This window comes from Rhinolophus sinicus, linkage group LG02, assembly GCF_036562045.2.
Source record: "Rhinolophus sinicus isolate RSC01 linkage group LG02, ASM3656204v1, whole genome shotgun sequence".
NCBI lineage: Eukaryota > Metazoa > Chordata > Mammalia > Chiroptera > Rhinolophidae > Rhinolophus > Rhinolophus sinicus.
This window is the reverse complement of record NC_133752.1, coordinates 117835150-117853609: the sequence shown is the minus strand read 5'-3', so window position 1 is coordinate 117853609 and position 18460 is coordinate 117835150. Positions and strand designations below refer to the sequence as shown.

Genomic DNA, 18460 nt, shown 5'->3' with positions numbered 1-18460 from the left:
AGGACCCCAGTAGGCTGCCTACATATTTAGTTCCTGGGAATGCCATAATTATTAGTCATCAACAAATCTCTCTAAGAACCACATTCAGACTACCACAGAGGCTGTGCTGACTATTAGAGAATTGAGCCCTATTTGCCTTAGCTAGGTAAACAGCATGTCATAGTCTTAGCCATCCCTGAATCCTCCTATCTCCAATAGAATTAGGGACCCTATTTTAATTATAGATTCTCCCACCTCCCACCTGCATGGTGATGCTTCCCTTACCAATGTAGATCTCAAGGTCACAGTGAAGGAAGTGGTCTGGACATTCTAACAATATAAGTGGTGGGTTCATGATGATTCGAGCATGATAAACCTATCCCAGCTTTGTATTTTATCCAGTACATTATACCAGAGAAATTTCAACTTTTTTTAGGATAAGCTACCATTGAATCACAGTTTCTATTAGGTTGGTGCAAAAGTCATTGCGGTTTTTGCAATTTTTCAACCTTCTAAACCGCAATGACTTTTGCACCAACCTAATATCAGTCAGAACTGCAGCATTGAATTCAGAATCTCTGATAAATTCATCAGCTACCAATAAATTAATCCAGATCTTTGTTTGAGAATCCTGGAAATTCATTCTCACATTCATTACTAATGAAATTTAGCAAACTCTTAAAGGTTTGTTCTATATATATATGCCTTCTCCTTCTCAACTTAAATTTGTAATTTGTCTTTCATGTTATGCTGATATTTCTCTACAAAGAAAATATAAGCCACGTGAAAAAGGGGTCCTATTCATCGCTGCATGAAGGTGACATTTAATGAATATTTAGTGAATAAAATAGCAAATTAATATTTTGAGTTGTAGAACTGGAAACAATTGAAAATGGTGGAACAAGAGGAGAATCGACTCCTCCTACAAGCATGACTGTTCTAGGGGAGAAACATTGCAATGTGTTAGCACTTTGTATAGCTTATATGCTGAATTACTCTGTGTTAAAGTCTAGTTGACACCCAGAATGTGTATAATACAGCTTCTTATTACTAAAGATTACCCAATCATTATATTCATTAGTTTTAATCCCAATGGCTTTTGCTCTCTGTGAGAAGTAGATTAAGTAATAATTTTCTTAACAAAATATAGCATTATCACTTTCTAAATAAATGCAATGCTGGCATTCAGAGCAATAGGTCTGAAAATTAGAATGACTTATTCTTAAGCAAGGGTCTTTCTATTGAGAGTCTCCTTAAACAAGTTTTCTGATATACATCCCAAGATGATAAGTACATTGAACAATTTCTTTGTGTTATGTATTAAGATGATTCTTTGAACTCTTTCTACTGCCCCCTGCAAGATACTGCATTTTTCTCCAAAGCTAAGATCTGCAGAGAGTAAAACTTGACCTCATTTAGTCAATTGCTGTATATTTAAAATTGGAACTTCTTAAATGAAAGAAGTTGCTAAGTTCCTAATTCTTCCTCATGGCACTTTTGCTAAATTAAGACTAAACATTATTCTGTGAAGAATAATGCTTTCACTGCCCCCTTCTCTACAAAATAGAAGCCTACACTGGAACTGGGAAAAAACTAACCAACAAACCAGACTTAGGTCAGTGTCATACCATCGCTTGGCACATTGCCTGGGCTTGTGCTACCTATTTAGTGGTAAAGGGGACTTAATCTTTGGTTTCACTTCATCTTAAACCAAAAAAGCACTGTAGTTCCCTAGACTACCATCTTTTCCTTACATCAAATAAATACAAAAACTTCTGTTGTAAATTAAGCAGTATTTCCCCCTGAAGCCTCTCTCTGGAAACTCCCCTGTTTAGAAGATGATAGATAATATCTTCAAAAGCTTCATTCTCCATGAAATTCCTTTCTCAATCTGGACAATCTTCCCTGTGATTTCTCTTTGACTAAATTGCTTCTAATTACGTTCCTGTTTGCTTTTTGTCTCATCTTCTGAATTAAATTTAGCATTAGTATGATGTGTCCCAACAAGCCATGCAGTTTTATTACTTTTGCAATCTGGATTTTTTTAATAGAGAGAAAATTTAATGACCCATATTTCTTCCTACCTTCATCCCCATCAATGAACATTTCCGACCTGACTTGAATATATAAAACAGAATAATGTATTGAACATTCAGAAAAATTTCCCATGTTAGCTAAAAGTTAAAACATTTAAAGTTGCTATTAAAATAAAAAGTACTTCTCAAAATTGACAATTGACTGAAAAAAGAAAAAAAGATGATTTTTAACATCCCAAACAAGCAGTTAATTTGGAATATTTAATGCAAGTTAGCTCAAGCTTTTTTTTGGAGGAAAAGCGTTTCAGTTTCCTAGTGCTGTGTAACCAAGCACTGCAAATTTAGCAGCATAACACAGCACTTCATAGTCTGTTGGTCAGTAGTGTGACATGATATAGCTAGTTCTCTTGTCAGGGTATCACAAAGCTAAACTCAGAGCGTTTCAGGGCTGACATCTTGTGTAGAGGCTCTGGGGGGTAACTCACCTCCAAATCCACTCCTGTTGGCAGAATTCAGTTCCTTTTATTTGTAAGACTTAGGTCTGTGTTTCCTTGCTGGTTGTCATCCAAGGGTTGCTTTCACCTCATAGATGCCTTCCACATTCATTTTTTGCTATGTGGCCTGCTCTGTCTTCAAATCAGCTACATATTGCATCTGTGTTCAAACTTCTGACTTCCTCCATCTCTGTCCTTGAGACCCATATTTAACAGGCTAATGTGATCAGATAAGATCCACCAGAATAATCTCCATATCTTCAGATCAACTGATTTGGAAACTTAAATACATCTGCAAAATCCTTTGTGACATATAATGTAACATAACTGTGAGAATGATATCTGCCAATAATCACAGGTTCCACCCACACCCAAGGAGAGATTATACAAGATCAAGGGTCACTGGGCATCCTCTTAGAATTCAGCCTACCACAAGGGGCCAGGCATAAATTTGAGAAAGCCTGCTGAAAATTGCTCATTTTTACTATTTATTTTTAGACAATGTCAAAGTGATTATTTAATATAAAGCATTATTGAGTGATATGGAAATTTATATGGCTATTGATTACTAAAGTGAAATTGTAGTTTTAACCATAAAATATTCATAGATGTGTTGTCATAATGGCTCTCAAAAACCAACTTATTTTTAATGTTTTTAAATAATATGTTTCAATCTATTTATTCGTACTGGTTTCAGCAATCTCATTCATGTAGAAATAAAGACCTTGACAGCTAAGGAGCTAATGAATGCAATAGAATTTTCAGCACCTTGTCATTTGCTGCTATCTCTACTACCACCTCTGCACTCCAGAGAATTAGCTATTTGAAGAAGGGTTAAAGGGCCTGAAATAGGGTTGGAGCTTGCATGTGAAATGACACCATCTTGGCTCAATTCTAAATATTCTGGAAAGAGTGAATAGCCAGAATTAGTCAGCAGTTCAAAATAATAAATTTGGAAAAAAACGCAGTATGTGCTAAGTGCAAACATATTAATAAATGCAAAATTAATAAGTGCAAAAACTTATTGCTCTAGCTTCATGAGATTCATTGCAAGAATAAGAAAATACAGGTAAATTAGAAATGCCTCTATAAAAATTTCTATTTTTATTTAATAAAACTTATCCTGCCAAACTAGTTTTTTATTTTCATTTTGACAATTTAGTGAGTAGGTATTTCAGTCATTTCAAATCATATTTTTATGTGAATATTTTGCACTACCTCCTATTTCCGAATTCATTTGAATTACTATGTCATGAGAATCTGATATCAAACTGAAATTCCTCATTTGGCTAAGATAACAGACATCACAACAGGCTAGTGTCACTGCAGAAAATGAAACTAATATTCATTATATATCATCTTACATGTTTTAGGGTGTATCTGTAAAACACTTAATGCGAGAATTTTTATCTTATAAATTCTTAGGCACTTACAAAGTAGCAAAATATGTTTATAAATATTCTTCTGAATTTGAAAACATTTTCTCCTTGGCATCAGAAATTGGGTTCTTTCCTCCTAGAACTCCTAGGGGTACTGCTCAGCAACTTGGGGTTGTTGTTACTTAGTTTTTCGTCCAGGTACTATAATAATAGCTACCACTGACTGACTATTATTATGTCCAAGAAACTGCTCAAAACTTTCCTCCAAAAACTATATAAATATTATCATTTTAATAAAGCAGGTGAAAAACTGAGATCAACAACATTTAGCAATTTGCTCAAAGTAGTAAGTGGCAGAGTGGAAATTATTTTAATTCAAGACTTTTTAAATCCCTCAGGCTAACCAATTAGAAAACAAAGTCCTAAAGCAGAAGAAAATGTAAAGATCAATTTATCTAATCTCAATATGGCAGTCATGATTCTATTTTAGTGAAAACATTTTATGTTTGCTTCTCAGTGACCACTCATTGTCCATTTGTATCACTTTTTTTCCCTTCTTCAAAAATATTGTCGGTTTGTTTTATAGCTATTGACTCACAAAGTGCAGTACATTTTAGATCTTAGAACAGAAAACTTTCTTTCTAGAGTAATTAATGCATGAGAATTGCTCCTTAAAATAGGATTAGAGCACTCTGCAAGTAAGGAGCTCTGCAGTTAGTCTCCATGGCAGCTAGATAGTCTGCAAAGAGAATGGTGAACATGAAAGAGGATTTGAGAAGTGGGAACAATCTGTGTGAATTGTGAAGAGTCCTATAAGAGAACCAGACTGCACGTGGGGTCTCTTTTGGGGCAAGGAGAGATTAATGAGGATACAGATAAGGAGTATGCCTCTTAACAGGTAAAATGTTTATTAAAGTGACGTCATGATAGAAAGGCTGTAAAGAAGAACTGTTAAAACCACAAAGGCAGTGGAAGGGAAACTTGAGATTTGGAAATTTTGAATAGTTTGATCCTAGAGCTAATTGTTTAAAATAACTTTCCATGTATTAAAAGGGGTCAATCTATTTATCAAATGGATAGCGAATAAATGTGTGAATGAATGGAATGTGTGTATATATATATATATGTATCTATATCTGTAAATATGTATCTATATCTGTCTATATCTATCTATCTATCTCTTTCAAATTCTTATATTTTAAATGTAGTTTTTGCTAAATTTGCTTGCTTATATGTAACTCACTAATGAACATACATGGTAAACTGAAGAAATAGGAAAAAATAACTATAAGTAGTAAAAATTCACTTCTGTCACAAATAAGTTTAGATTTGCTTTGCAGCCTATAATTTACAAATTTAGAATCCCCATTTTACTGGCCTAAGGAATCGGAGTCTGGCCTCCTGCTTCAGTCACAGGCTGGTGATGGTCATGATCATGATTACTATTATTTTGCTGTTTTATTCCAGGGAACCTAACTACCTTAGGTTAACAAATTATTATACTTTATGGTAGACATAGCTACATTACCTGGCTCTCTACATGACTTTGATTCTCCACCTCTCTGTGGACATTAGCTGGCAGTCAGACAGATAGGTATGCTCTCTGACAATTAAGTTTGTGAACTTTGTTGCAAAGATGTTGCTGACCTTCTCTGATAGCAGAGGGATTATTCACTACGAATTTGTACCAACTGGATAAAGAGTTAAGCAAGTTGACTACTTGGAAGTGTTGAAAATGCTGCGTGAAAAAGTTAGATGACCTGAACTTTTCACCAACAATTAATGGCTCTTGCATTATGACAATGCACCAGCTCACATGGCACTGTCTGTGAGGGAGTTTTTAACCAGTAAACAAATAACTGTATTGGAACACCGTCCCTACTCACCTGACCTGGCCTCCAATGACTTCTTTCTTTACCCGAAGCTAAGGGAAATATTGAAAGGAAGACATTTGATGACATTCAGGACATGGAGGTCTTTTGATGGCCATTCCAAAAAAAGAGTCCCCAAATTGCTTTGAAGGATGGATTAAGCGTTGGTGTAGGTGCATAACTTCCCAAGAGGAGTACTTCATTCAGCAATGAGGTGTGTAGCACTTTTTCTAGGATGAGATCATGAACTTAATTGACTGACCTCATATGAGAGATTTAACAAAGAAGTAAAACTATGGCGCCTAAGTGATCTTCTCTTTAACATTGATTTCTGTTTTCAAATAAAATAAAATATTATTAAGCTCAGTTTATGTTTTCAAAATAAGAACTACTTACAAGTTGTTCTTACAAGCATTAAGTATAACTTTTATATTACTCAATAGGATATGTGTAAATTCACAGTAACAGTTCTTTTCAAAGGAGACAAAGCTACATTTCTACTCCTATTCCTGTCTGAATCAGCAAGCTTTTCAGACTTGATTAATCATGTACATGAATTTACCATAAGAGGCTGATGCTTCTGTGCAATAGAGAGGACAATAAATTTTATTAATAACTGATAATTTTATTAATGATAAAACTTCTTATCAAGTTAAATTGTAGTACCAAGCTGAAATATGCGATGCGTAAGTATATAACTATTTTTCAGCATGTTTTATGTGTTACAATTTGGAAAAAGGCCTAGATCTCTATGTAATACTGAAATCTTTCATCTGTATTTATATATAAGATTAGAGGCAGAAGTTTTAGCAAAATACTTCCTTTAATTTCAATGAATAACAGAAATATTAACTAGAAAGTTAAAAAATAGCATATAGACAGTATTTTCAGAGAAATACCATATTTAGTCCATAAAATTAGGTACAATTTTAAAGATATATAAAACTCAGTCTTGGGAATGATGTAGGAAAATGAATAGTGACACTGTCATGCCTTGGTTGTAGAAGTATTTTTTTCAGCTTAACAACATTTAAGACATTAAAGGGATGTATAATTTTTATCCCAGCAATTTCATTCTAGAGAAATATTTGCATTTGCACACTTAGATATAATGCATGCAAGGAAGATCATTGTAGCACCATTTGTAACTTGTAAACAGCTATAAGATAAGAATTTATCCAAAGAGCAAATATTTAAACAGGTATCCTGTGTCTATACAAGTAAATGCCTTGTAATCATAAAGACTTAAATATTATACTTTGCAATCATTATAAGAGAAAAGGTACATCTATTGGTACTGACATGAATAGCCCTTCAAGTATGTGTTGAGTGAATAAAAGCAATACATACAAAAGAATATATAGCATGGCCTCATTTGCTTGAAATATCACAACTGGACTTATTTGCATATGTAGAGAATTAAAACAGCAATCGTCTCTGACAGAGGAGTTGGAAAGCAGAAAAAGGAAAATGAGGAATCTCACTTTTCATTTTATACATTCCTGTACTGTTTGACTTTTTACAATTAGACTGTATGCCTTTTGGGATGTTTAGAATAATATATAGTAACTATATAGTTTCTATATATAGTTTCTAATTGTAAACGGTGAAGTTTATACATTTAATAGGGACATGTTATTGATTTCACCTGGCTTTGTGGTTCAGTACTGACATCTCAACATGAGTAATCTCACAGAAATCTTTTACTCTCCTCCCCCAGCCACCGTTTATGTGAAAAACTAATTTGACTGGTCAATTATGTGATTTTTCCTTTCTCAGTTGAAGTGATTATTGTATTGATTGACATTCCTCAAAAATCAGTTAGAAGATTCAAATAAGCAATATGAATAGTTTGTTTTCAGGTTGCTATAGGTGTTTCAAATTTTTAAATTATAAGTACAAACAAAACTTTTAAATATTATGGAAGTTATAATTATTAGAGTAGATTTGTAAAAACTTTATGAAATTGTCTTTTAATGTAAAATTAAGCAATTATTTAGTGAAGTAATAAAACTACATTGGTTCAGGGTTTAGTTTTATCTTATAAAATATTCACATTTAGTCCATTATAACAGGTGTTTCATAAAATATTCACTGGCATTTGCCCAGAAGAAAGCATAGTACTGGGTACATTATAGACTTTGAATAAATATTTCTTGATTTATTTATTTTTATTGACCATCAACAGGAAGCTGCCTTTTGACATCTTTTGTATTAATTAAAAACCTAACTTATTAGAAAACTAAGCATTAGTTTCAAAATCATAAAAATAGAAACTCTACCTGTGTTCAGATATAGGATTGTGAAAATAATGACTGAATATGTATTCTTTCCTTATCTAATCATACCTCTTTCTTATAACTATGACTTAGAACTTGATAAGAATTAAATAATCAGTGTACTATGACTTTATAACATCGGTGTCTCATGTCTCTTTTCTGCTTATAATTCTTATATTTTTATTGACTTCCTATTGCCATCTGTAAATGTCAAACTCATTGGCATATCAACCAGATTCTTGGTGTGGGCTTGCCAAACAGTAGATCACTTCACATCCACACATGCTAGCTGCCTTCTAACCTGGTGCATTGCAGGATTATTCCCCTAGATAATCTGGTACCGGAGAAAAATCAAACCTATACCCTTCCCACTCCACAACCCCCAGATGATAAGAGATTAATTTAGGTAAATATATCCATAATTTTGCCATCAGAAAAATCTAGAAAGAAGCTGTTTTAATTTCAGCACAAATGTGTATCTTGTGCCATCTAAAAAAATAACATTTTGTTTTGAGTTTTCTTCTAAAAGTCTTCATCTAGCCCTACCCCACTAATTTCACATGTGTTTTTCTCTTGTCTTTAAATCCATCTTCTTGATCCATTGCACCACAGCTCACCCTACCCAGGCTGTTTTTCATCTTACCCTTCACCTGGCTGACTTAATTCATTCACCATGACAAAGCTGCTGGCATCATCTCTGCCAGGAACACACTCTTGATATCATCCTCTTGGGTTAGGTGTCCTTTCTTTGTGTTTTCAGAAGTGCATTATGAACATAAATCTATTATTACATGTACTCACTCCATTGTAACCATTTATATGTCTCTTCACTAAACAAGAGCTGGTTTACTGAATAAATGAAAGAGTGAATGAAGAGTAGAAGAATGTTTATTTCAACTTTTTGCATATTTCAAATTCTTAAAATGTCTCATTTCTCAAATTTTTACAAGTATATAATATAGTATGCTGTTTGTACAATAAAGTGCTAGCTGCTGAACTAAAAGACCAAATAGAATAAATTATGTTCAGCCATCTAGTAGAAGGCCATTAATTTATCTTTCTGAAAGCACCATTGATGAGGCCAAAATTGCCAAAAGGAAGAGTGGCATTGAACAATAAGCAGTTTTCACTTAATTGGCATTTAAGTCATTTTCAAAGGATGCTGGTCAAAGAGATATATAGTAGCCTTATGCTGAGCACTATTTAATTATTTCAGTCCTCGTCTGTCACATTAGCACTCTCCTGTCTCATTTTCAGTGCCCCCAAAGCAATGCAGCTGATGGATTATGGAAAATAAATCTAGTGTGGAAATACTGATAATTTGCTCAAGGTCAAAAAAAAAAAAAAAAAAAAAACAGGCAAGAGTAATTTGCAACTACTAAATTGCTAGATGTAGTGCTTTGGCTTGCTGCTCTGTAAAAGGTGGGAGGGAGACTTGACAAGAGTCAAGACTCTTGAGAGTAATATGCAAATCAAAAATTTGCCACCTTTTTAAATCCTTGTACTCCATCAGTTAATCTCAGTAATGACCTACTTTTCAGAACATTAAATATGCCTGGCTATCTAATCATATTATCTCACTTCTGCAAACTTTGAAGTGGGAAAGAGAGAGAGAAAGAGTTATAGATATCTGGAGATCCATGTATATATATGAAAACATTGATAAAGCACAGCTGCCTGTCATAGTTCCAGTCTTCTCAGAAAAGCACGTGATTTATGGCATGATGAGATCAAATCTCCCTCTATGCCATACTAATGGCTATATTTTAAAACTCAGTTAGTGGAACTCATGCAATAGCGCAGACTGATGACATTAATGTCAGATCTTTGAACAAATCTAGTTAATGTGAAAGCAGAAAAGAAAGATGATCTCATTTTGGAAACAACAATAAAAATGACGCTATTCAGTAAAGAATTGAGACCATGAGGGTTTAGTATGTTATATTGTTGAGCTTGTCTTTTATATTGGCCAACTTTTCACTATGAAATGCATTAAAAATTCATTTATGGAGACTATAGCTCAGAACTGATATAAAGTGGGTGTTTTGCTGAGAGAACATAATTAGCTTGTTCCTGCCTTTACATCCACAATTGTTTATTGAAGACCTACTATGTTCATAGCATTATGCAAAGGGCTATAAAAAGACTAAAATGGTAAGGAAGAACAGGTCGTAGATTCAAGGATTGGTAAGTGGGAAATACAATATATATAAATATATCTTATTTAACATGTGTATATTAAATATAAACATATGCATATTTTAAAATAGGTAATTTGTATGATGAATGTTTTACTGCAGGTTCTCTGGAAGCAGAAGCTAATTAATATATGAATTTTTATTTATATAATTTATTGGTGACTCTTTTCAAGAGGAAGAAGGTGAGGGAAGCACGATAGAGCAAGGGGGAAAAATAGCAAGGATGTAGTCTCAGACGGAGACTAGTTTCAATTTGACCACATGGCAAGTTTTGGAAAAAGATTGCATGGCGGAATTGTTCCCACCTTGGGAGAAAGGGGCCAATCTTTTGTACCACATGCCAGTCAGTCATGTACCAAGCTCTGCCTCCAGAGATACAGAGGTGGGTATCAGTGCCACCTGGGCAAAGTAACTGCAGCAAAGGGGACAGCTGTGAGTTGTCTTCAGTCAACACAACAGTAGGGAATGGGTTTCAGGGTGGGGCATCAGCAACATCAATATAGTTCAGTAATTCTACCACTCGAATTCACTTGCTTTACACATGAAGTTCAATCCATCCAGGCACAGCTTCTATGAGCTATTTGTTGGTGACAATTTCTGGGGGAACTTTCAAGAGGAGACTTACTGGGACACACTCCAAACTGTGCTGCTATAGTTGGTCTTTAGGCCATAACTGATACTACTCGTGTCCCTTCTCTAGCATCTCTTCTAGACTGCCCCCTCCTCATCTAACACTTTGGTTGGTAAGGATACCTTGCCTTATGTGTTCATTTAGATCCTCATCCCCGAGAGACCTGAGCTCTTATTTTCATGCTCCCAGACACCATGGTCAATGTGCTTGTACATTTGGAATTATAACTTGGCCAGGGAATATCATGTGCCCACCAGTAAATCTCCTAAGTGCTATATATACTTATATGTGTCCTCTTTATGAAGCAGCATTTCCATTGCCCCAAGGTAATCATAGTCAATTACCCATGCCAATATGGCAACTCCTCTCTTTGCTTTATGCTCTACTGCAGGGGTGTCCAAACTGCGGCCTGTGGGCCAACTGCGGCCCGCAATCCATTTTTAATTGGCCCACAGCAAATTCCAAAGATATATTTAGTTTACTTAAATAAACCAGGTGAGGGAATACGTACTTCACCTCGAGTGAGTGGCCCGGCTGTTTGTGTATTTTACCTCATATGGCCTTTGGTAAAAAATGTTAAAAAAAGTTTGGACACCCCTGCTCTACAAGAACAAAGATCCCAAAGGAAATGAGGTAATAGTCAAAAATCTTTGATTTACGGGGACTCCTGATACCTGGTAGAACCCTATTTTCTGTAGAAACCAGAAATTCTAGACCCACATCACTTAAATGAACAGACAGAAGAAATGGTAGTGAGTGCTGGCACACCCTTACTTCCTAGACCCATAGAATCTGTCTATTGGTGACGTAACACCATATGATAGATGTTGATTAAGGTATAGACTACTCTGTAAAGGATAGAGCTCCATCTCAGCACTACATCATCTCAAATTGAAGCTTCAGCTTTTCCTTGAAAAGGTTATTTCATCACTCTATCAGCCCAGCATCATCTGCTTCTTGATAGTGCAGTATATGGTAGGATAAATGGATCCTATGTTTCTATGCCCACAGCCACATTTTGGCTGTAATGTAGGTATCTTGATCTGAAATAATGTTATTTTTCCATTCTAGTTTTTAAGATATGGGCTATCAAGGAGAAACATCATTCAAGGATTTTTTTAAATCTCCTCTTAGGGGAAGAGATTAGTGTAATTTCAGTTTTACACAGCAGTTGTATCATGTTAGGTGCAATTATGACCGTGTTATTGTCTTTACTTGGAGACTGAGTATGATTTAAGGACATGTGTATGAGCACCAATTGACAAAGGGTGGGCTTATGATGGTTAATTTTTATGCATCAACTTGACTAGCCATGGAATGCCCAGAGTAAACATTTCTGAGTATGTCTGTGAAGGTGTTTCTGGAGAAGCTTAGGATTTGAATTAGTGGACTCAGTAAAGTAGATTGCCCTCCCCAATGTTAATGGGTATCACCCAGTCTGTTGAAGTTTTGAATAGAACAAAAGGAAGAGAAAGAAGGAATTCACCCCTTTTTATCCTGCCTCACATTTCAGCTGGGACATCTCATTTTATCTTTTCCTGCTCTTAGACTGTGATTACACCATAAGGTCAACCAATTCTTAGCCTTCAGACTCAGATTGAATTATATACCACTGGCTTTACTGCATTTTCAGCTTGCAGATTGTAGATCACACACACACACACACACACACACACACACACACACACACACACACACAACAAGGTCTGACAATTAAGTTCATGAACTTGTTGCAACGATGTTTCTAAACTTTTTTTATATCAGAGGGATTATTCATTATGAATTTGTACCAACTGGACAAACAGTTAACCGAATTTACTATTTGGAAGTGCTGAAAAGCCTGCATGAAAAAGTTAGATGAAAATGACCTGAACTTTTCGCCAACAATTCATGGTTCTTGCATCACGACAATGCACCAACGAGCTCACATGGCACTGTCTGTGAGGGAGTTTTTAGACAGTAAATAAATAACTATATTCGAAAACCCTCTCTGCTCACCTGATTTCACCCCCAATGACTTCTTTCTTTACCCGAAGCTAAAGGAAATATTAAAAGGAAGACATTTTTATGACATTCAGGACATCAAGGGTAATACAATGACACCTGTGGTGGCCATTCCAGAAGAGTCCCAAAATTGCTTTGAAGGGTGGACTAGGTGCTGGCATTGGTGCATAGCTTCCCAAGGGGAGTGCTTCAAAGGTGACCATAGTGATATTCAGCAATGAGGTCTGTAGCACTTTTTCCAGGATGAGTTCGCAAACTTAATTTTCTGATCTCTTGTGTGTGTGTGTGTGTGTGTGTGTGTGTGTGTGTGTGTGTGTAAAACTACTATTATTCTTTCCTATTGGTTCTGTTTCTCTGTAGAACCCTAACGAATACATCTGTGAATATTACTTTTCATAGCAAAGGAAATTTGCAGGTGTGATAAATCAATGATTTATAATAGGGAGATTATCTTGGATTATCCAGATGGGGACAATGCACTACAAGGATCTTTAAAAGATTAAAAGAAGGCATAAGACTGAGAATCAGAGAAGGAAATGTGATGATGGAAACAGATATCAGAGTGAGTGTTCGTTTTAAAAATGAAGGGGCTGTGAGGCAAGAAATGCAGGCAATCTCTAGAAGTTAAAAAAGACAAAAAAAAAAGGATTCTCTCTCAGAGCCTATAGAAGAAACATAACCTTATGTCATCATATGTGATTTTTAGTCCAATGAGATCCATTTCCAACTTTGGACTTCCAGACTGTAGGAAAATACATTTTTGCTGTTTTAAGGTCCTATAATTTTGTAATTTGGCACGGGAATAAAAATGTTGTGATTTTTAGGGTACAAGGGATCTGATATAATGTCCTTGCCAACATATAGCTGGCTGATTTATTTAAAGCATGTTACCCCATTTGAACCTAGCTTTGGTTTTTGTTTCTGTCAGATCAGACATGTAGCGGCAACAATCGTTAGGACAGCCTTGGTGAGAAGGAGCCAAAGCTATTGAGTCAACACATCATCTCTGTTTCTACATAGTTATAGTTATAATATGCATGAATCCATTTTGCTAGCACTGCGATGTCTGAGGACAGAAACTGATTGATATTAACTGGTAGATTATCCTCTCCACTTGGTGGTTTAGGGCCTCTTCTACAGTAGCAATAACAAGTAATGTGCCAATGCTCACACTTTGTGTTCATTTTCATAAATCCATACACGTGTCTCTTCCCAAAATCTCCTTCCCCCTGAACTTCTAATCTCACTTGTTATAAGCCCTTGACCAACCAGCTAAATCATTCACTTCTGCCCTTGAGTCTATGTATAGCCTTATATAAAGCTTCTATCTCACATAAAATAGATAACCAGATGAACTTCCCAATGCACTCCCCATTGGCAGTATTTCCCTTTACCACTGTCTAGTCAAGGAGGACTATCCTTGACTAGAACTTTGTTGCAAGAAAAACCACTTTCCATCAGATACCTATATATCAAGTTGGCCCATTCATGAACTCAGTTTGGGCTTATTCTTTCCTCCTCTGTTAGCTGGTCATAGTTCATAAAGCCATAGTTGCAAGCTAAGGTAGTAGTATAATGCAACAATTTGTGACATGAATTTCTGGACCATCTTGTGGTACAGATTACTGTCATTTCTGGCCTGCTTACTTCTGATCTCTGGTGTCCAGTATCCATCTTATGATAAATAACTGAATAGCTTGCTTTATCTGACAGCTCGTTAGGTCTCATAGTAACTAGCACATGAAAGTTACTTGATTTTCCACAGTCAGGCACTCAGTCTCTATCATAGCCCTATAGCCTGTCATGAGCTATTTTTCAAATGATATATAAGTTCTTTGCGACATATGGTATGGCCTAGTTTCATAATGTTAGAGTTCTGTGCTGGAATTCTCCTATTGGTCTTGCCAGAGGCTCCATTTGCCATCTTTCCCTACCATAGATACCTCCAGTACCATGGTACTACCAGGTCATATGCCTCAAATTCATGGATGCTTCTATTTGTTAGAGTGGCTGTTCTTGCTCTGACCCCATTTGAAATGAGCTGTCTAAAATGTAACCCAATAATTGGGTCAGCAGTATTTCTAAGTTTGCACTGTCCTACCTACCAATGGACGTCAACTTCAATGAGCAAAGGTTTGAGGAAAAGTAAGATATTAGCATAATCTCAAAGTATCATCCCCTAAATATATTTATCAATTATTAAGAGAAATACAGTAACTCTTTAGTGGGCAAGCTCAGCAAACACCACTTGTACCAAATGATCAAGATTAATACACTAGTAATTAGACATAATCAAATCTTGTATTCCTGGATGTTATGCACTGAGAAGGATATAACACTTCTGTGACATTCTTGCCAAAAAACGCATAACCTCAATCTGATTATGAGAAAACATAAGACAAATCCAATACTTTACAAAACAACTGACCAGTGATTATCGAAATTCCAAGATCATAAAAATATAAGAAAAGACTTAGGAACTATTAAAAATTGAAAGAGATAACTAAACGCAGTATAATATCCTGAATTAGATCTTGGAAGGGTAAAAGGAACGTTAGGAGAAAAACTGGTGAACTTCACATAAGGTTTATAGTTTAATGAGCAGTATTCTACCAATGTTAATATTCTGATTTTGGTTAATTGTATAGTGATTATGTAAGTTATCATTAGAGGAATAAGACTATAAAATATATGTGAATTCTCTGTAGTATTGTTATAACTTTTGTTGTAAATCTAAAAATATTTCAAAATTTAAAAAAAACCCATACAAATGTAAATAAATTAAATTGTCCATTTTTATTCAGATTGGCTAGAACAAACTCCAACTATATGCTGCTTACTAAAAAGACATTTTAAATATAACACATCAATAGGTTGAAATTAAGATGGTGTAACAATAAGTGAAAAAGAGCTAGTGTAACTAAATATTAGACAGAAAGACTAACCAGAAATATTACCAGAGATAAAATGGTATCTTTCATATTAATAAAAAGGTAAATTAGTCAAGAAGCCACAAAAATCCTAAATGTGTATGCACCTCATAAAAGAGTTTCAAAATAAATAGAGCAAAAATTGACAGAAGCAACAGAAGAGTAGAAAAATCCACAGAGTTGGAGATTTTAATAAGCTTCTATAAGGAATTTTTAGTAAAAGTGGACCAAAAGATCGGTAAAAATATTAAAGATTGACCTAACTGACATTTTTAGAACATAAGACTCAACAAATGAAGAATACATGCTTGCAGGTAGTGAATTAGGAAGAAATGCCTAAAATGGGAAAAATCTTAAGAGATTGACCATGTAGTAGGTCTTTTACATCAATGCAAAGAATTTGTATTTTATCCAAGGGGCAATGGGAAGACATTGAAGAATTTTAGCGGGGATGTGAATGATATAAATGAATTACATATTTTTTACTTACCAAAATCCACCCCAAATATCATCAAATGAGTGTTAAGCAAAACATGTACACAGATTTGGGCCATGAAGAAGAAGATTCTAAAAACCAAACAAAAAAAGTAGGTTATCAACACCTAATTATTTTTAACATGCAAAAATAAAATTTACAGGAAAAAGGAAGGAGATTTTTGATAATGTTTAGGCATCTACTAGGCACAAATATGAATGAGAAATAAAGAAAGAGATTCAATCTTAGTTCCACTCCCAAAACACACATACACAGGCTCACATGTGTACACACACACATACACACACACACACACACACACACCTGAGTTAGCAGGAAGAACTTATCCTGGCTCAGAATCTTCCAAGATATTCTGGTAGTATAAATGAGGTTTCCTAATTCTGTTGTTTTCTCTTAACCACAAGCTCCTCAATTCAATCTCTATGATTTTGCTAAATTGTAGTCATTACTATAGTAAGGGAATCTAGAGATAGTGTACCTCTGCTAGAGATTTACATTTTCAAGTACTAGATATTTCTAGGCCACCAGTCAGATGGATAACCTCACAGGCCACTATGTAAGCTGGAGGTATCCGTTTAGACCAAGTGCAGTTACAAAACAAGGGCTGAACACAGAGATTTAATAGTGAAGAGTTAAAGTGAGTTTTCATATACGTTTAGTCTCATAAATTTAAGGGCAGACTAAGATAATGCAAAACATGAATTCTTCCCTGTAATTTTTCTTGCCTCTATTTGTGTCTCACATTTTCATGGGAATATCCAGTGGATCCATTTCTTGGCTTGCTTACCCCATGCCTGAAAAATCTTTTAACCTTTAGATTTCCAGTCTGAAGAACCTGACAAAGCAAAATCTAATCTGACTTGAAATGTAAATGTTGACCCAGTTTTCTCTTTCATGTTGCTCCCTCAATAATGATTTGTGTGAAATGGGAACAGATGGCAATGTGCTACTTGTGGGGGAGAAAAAAAGCTTCTAAAACGCTCCTCTTCACTCAATAACATATTGCCATCAATAAATGTTTTATTTGCTTCATTTAATTACTCTAGCCCAGAATCCTTCAGCCATTGCAAGTCTAATAAAAATCCAAATAGATGATATTGTTCTGGAAGGAAAGTGGAAAAATCACAATAATAGAAACTATTTAGATAGAGAAATATTAGAGACTAAAAGCTTTGTGTCCCAGACTGAAGAGATGGTTTCAGGGGCAAGTTGCGAAATAAGCTGTGGAATTAATAACATTCGCTCTGTATGTTCAGCAGCCAACACAGAGCAGGCTTGAATTAAACTGAGGAATGGAGAACGGGAGAGCTTCAGGAGACCAAAGGTGTGCAAGTGTTGGCTGACCATCATAGACCCCTGAGTGGTTTGCTATGCATAGAAAATAGTTTACTAAAAACAAACCGGACATTTCAAAGTCTCAAATATAACTGGGGAAAAAAATGTTGAACTGAAAATTACAAGAGTTCTTTTGGAATAAAAGAGGAATTCCTAGAGGGATGGACTAAAAGGAACAGTCAGTTACTTCTGTTTAAAAATCTCCCTTATATACGGTCTGACAATTAAGTTCGCGAACTCCTTAAAAACACACACGCCACATACCTCGTTGCTGAATATCACTACATTCACCTACTGAGTACTCCCCTTGGGAAGCAATGCACCCACACCAGCTCCTAGTCCACCCTTCAAAGAAATTTTGGAACTCTTTTTTCTTGAACGGCCACCAGAGGTGTCATTGTATTACCCTTGATGTCCTGAATGTCATAAAAAATGTCTTCCTTTCAACATTTCTTTTAGCTTCAGGTAAAGAAAGAAGCCATTGGGGGCCAGATCAGGTGAGTAGGGAGGGTGTTCCAATACAGTTATTTGTTTACTGGCTAAAATCTCCCTCACAGACAGTGCCGTGTGAGCTGGTGCATTGTTGTGATGCAAGAGTGATGAATTGTTGGTGAAAAATTCAGGTCTAACTTTTTCACGCAGCCTTTTCAGCACTTCCAAATAGTCAACTTGGTTAACTGTTTGTCCAGATGGTACAAATTCATAATGAATAATCCCTCTGATATTAAAAAAGTTTAGCAACATCGTGCAACAAGTTTGCAAACTTAATTGTCAGACCTCATATATGCTGTCCCCTCCAGAGAAAGAGCATGGAGAAATGTTTTAAAA

General features: G+C 35.3%; 1 long non-coding RNA gene across 1 annotated transcript in view; it reads right to left on the bottom strand.

The window, feature by feature from the left end:
* The window catches only part of LOC141568515 (uncharacterized), a 77601-nt gene extending 61231 nt beyond the window's left edge, over window positions 1–16370 (bottom strand). Inside the window, exon 1 of the long non-coding RNA XR_012491671.1 lies at window positions 16292–16370. This is a non-coding gene — a long non-coding RNA (uncharacterized LOC141568515). The remainder of the gene's footprint in view (window positions 1–16291) is intronic.
* Between the last annotated feature and the right edge of the window lie 2090 nt (window positions 16371–18460).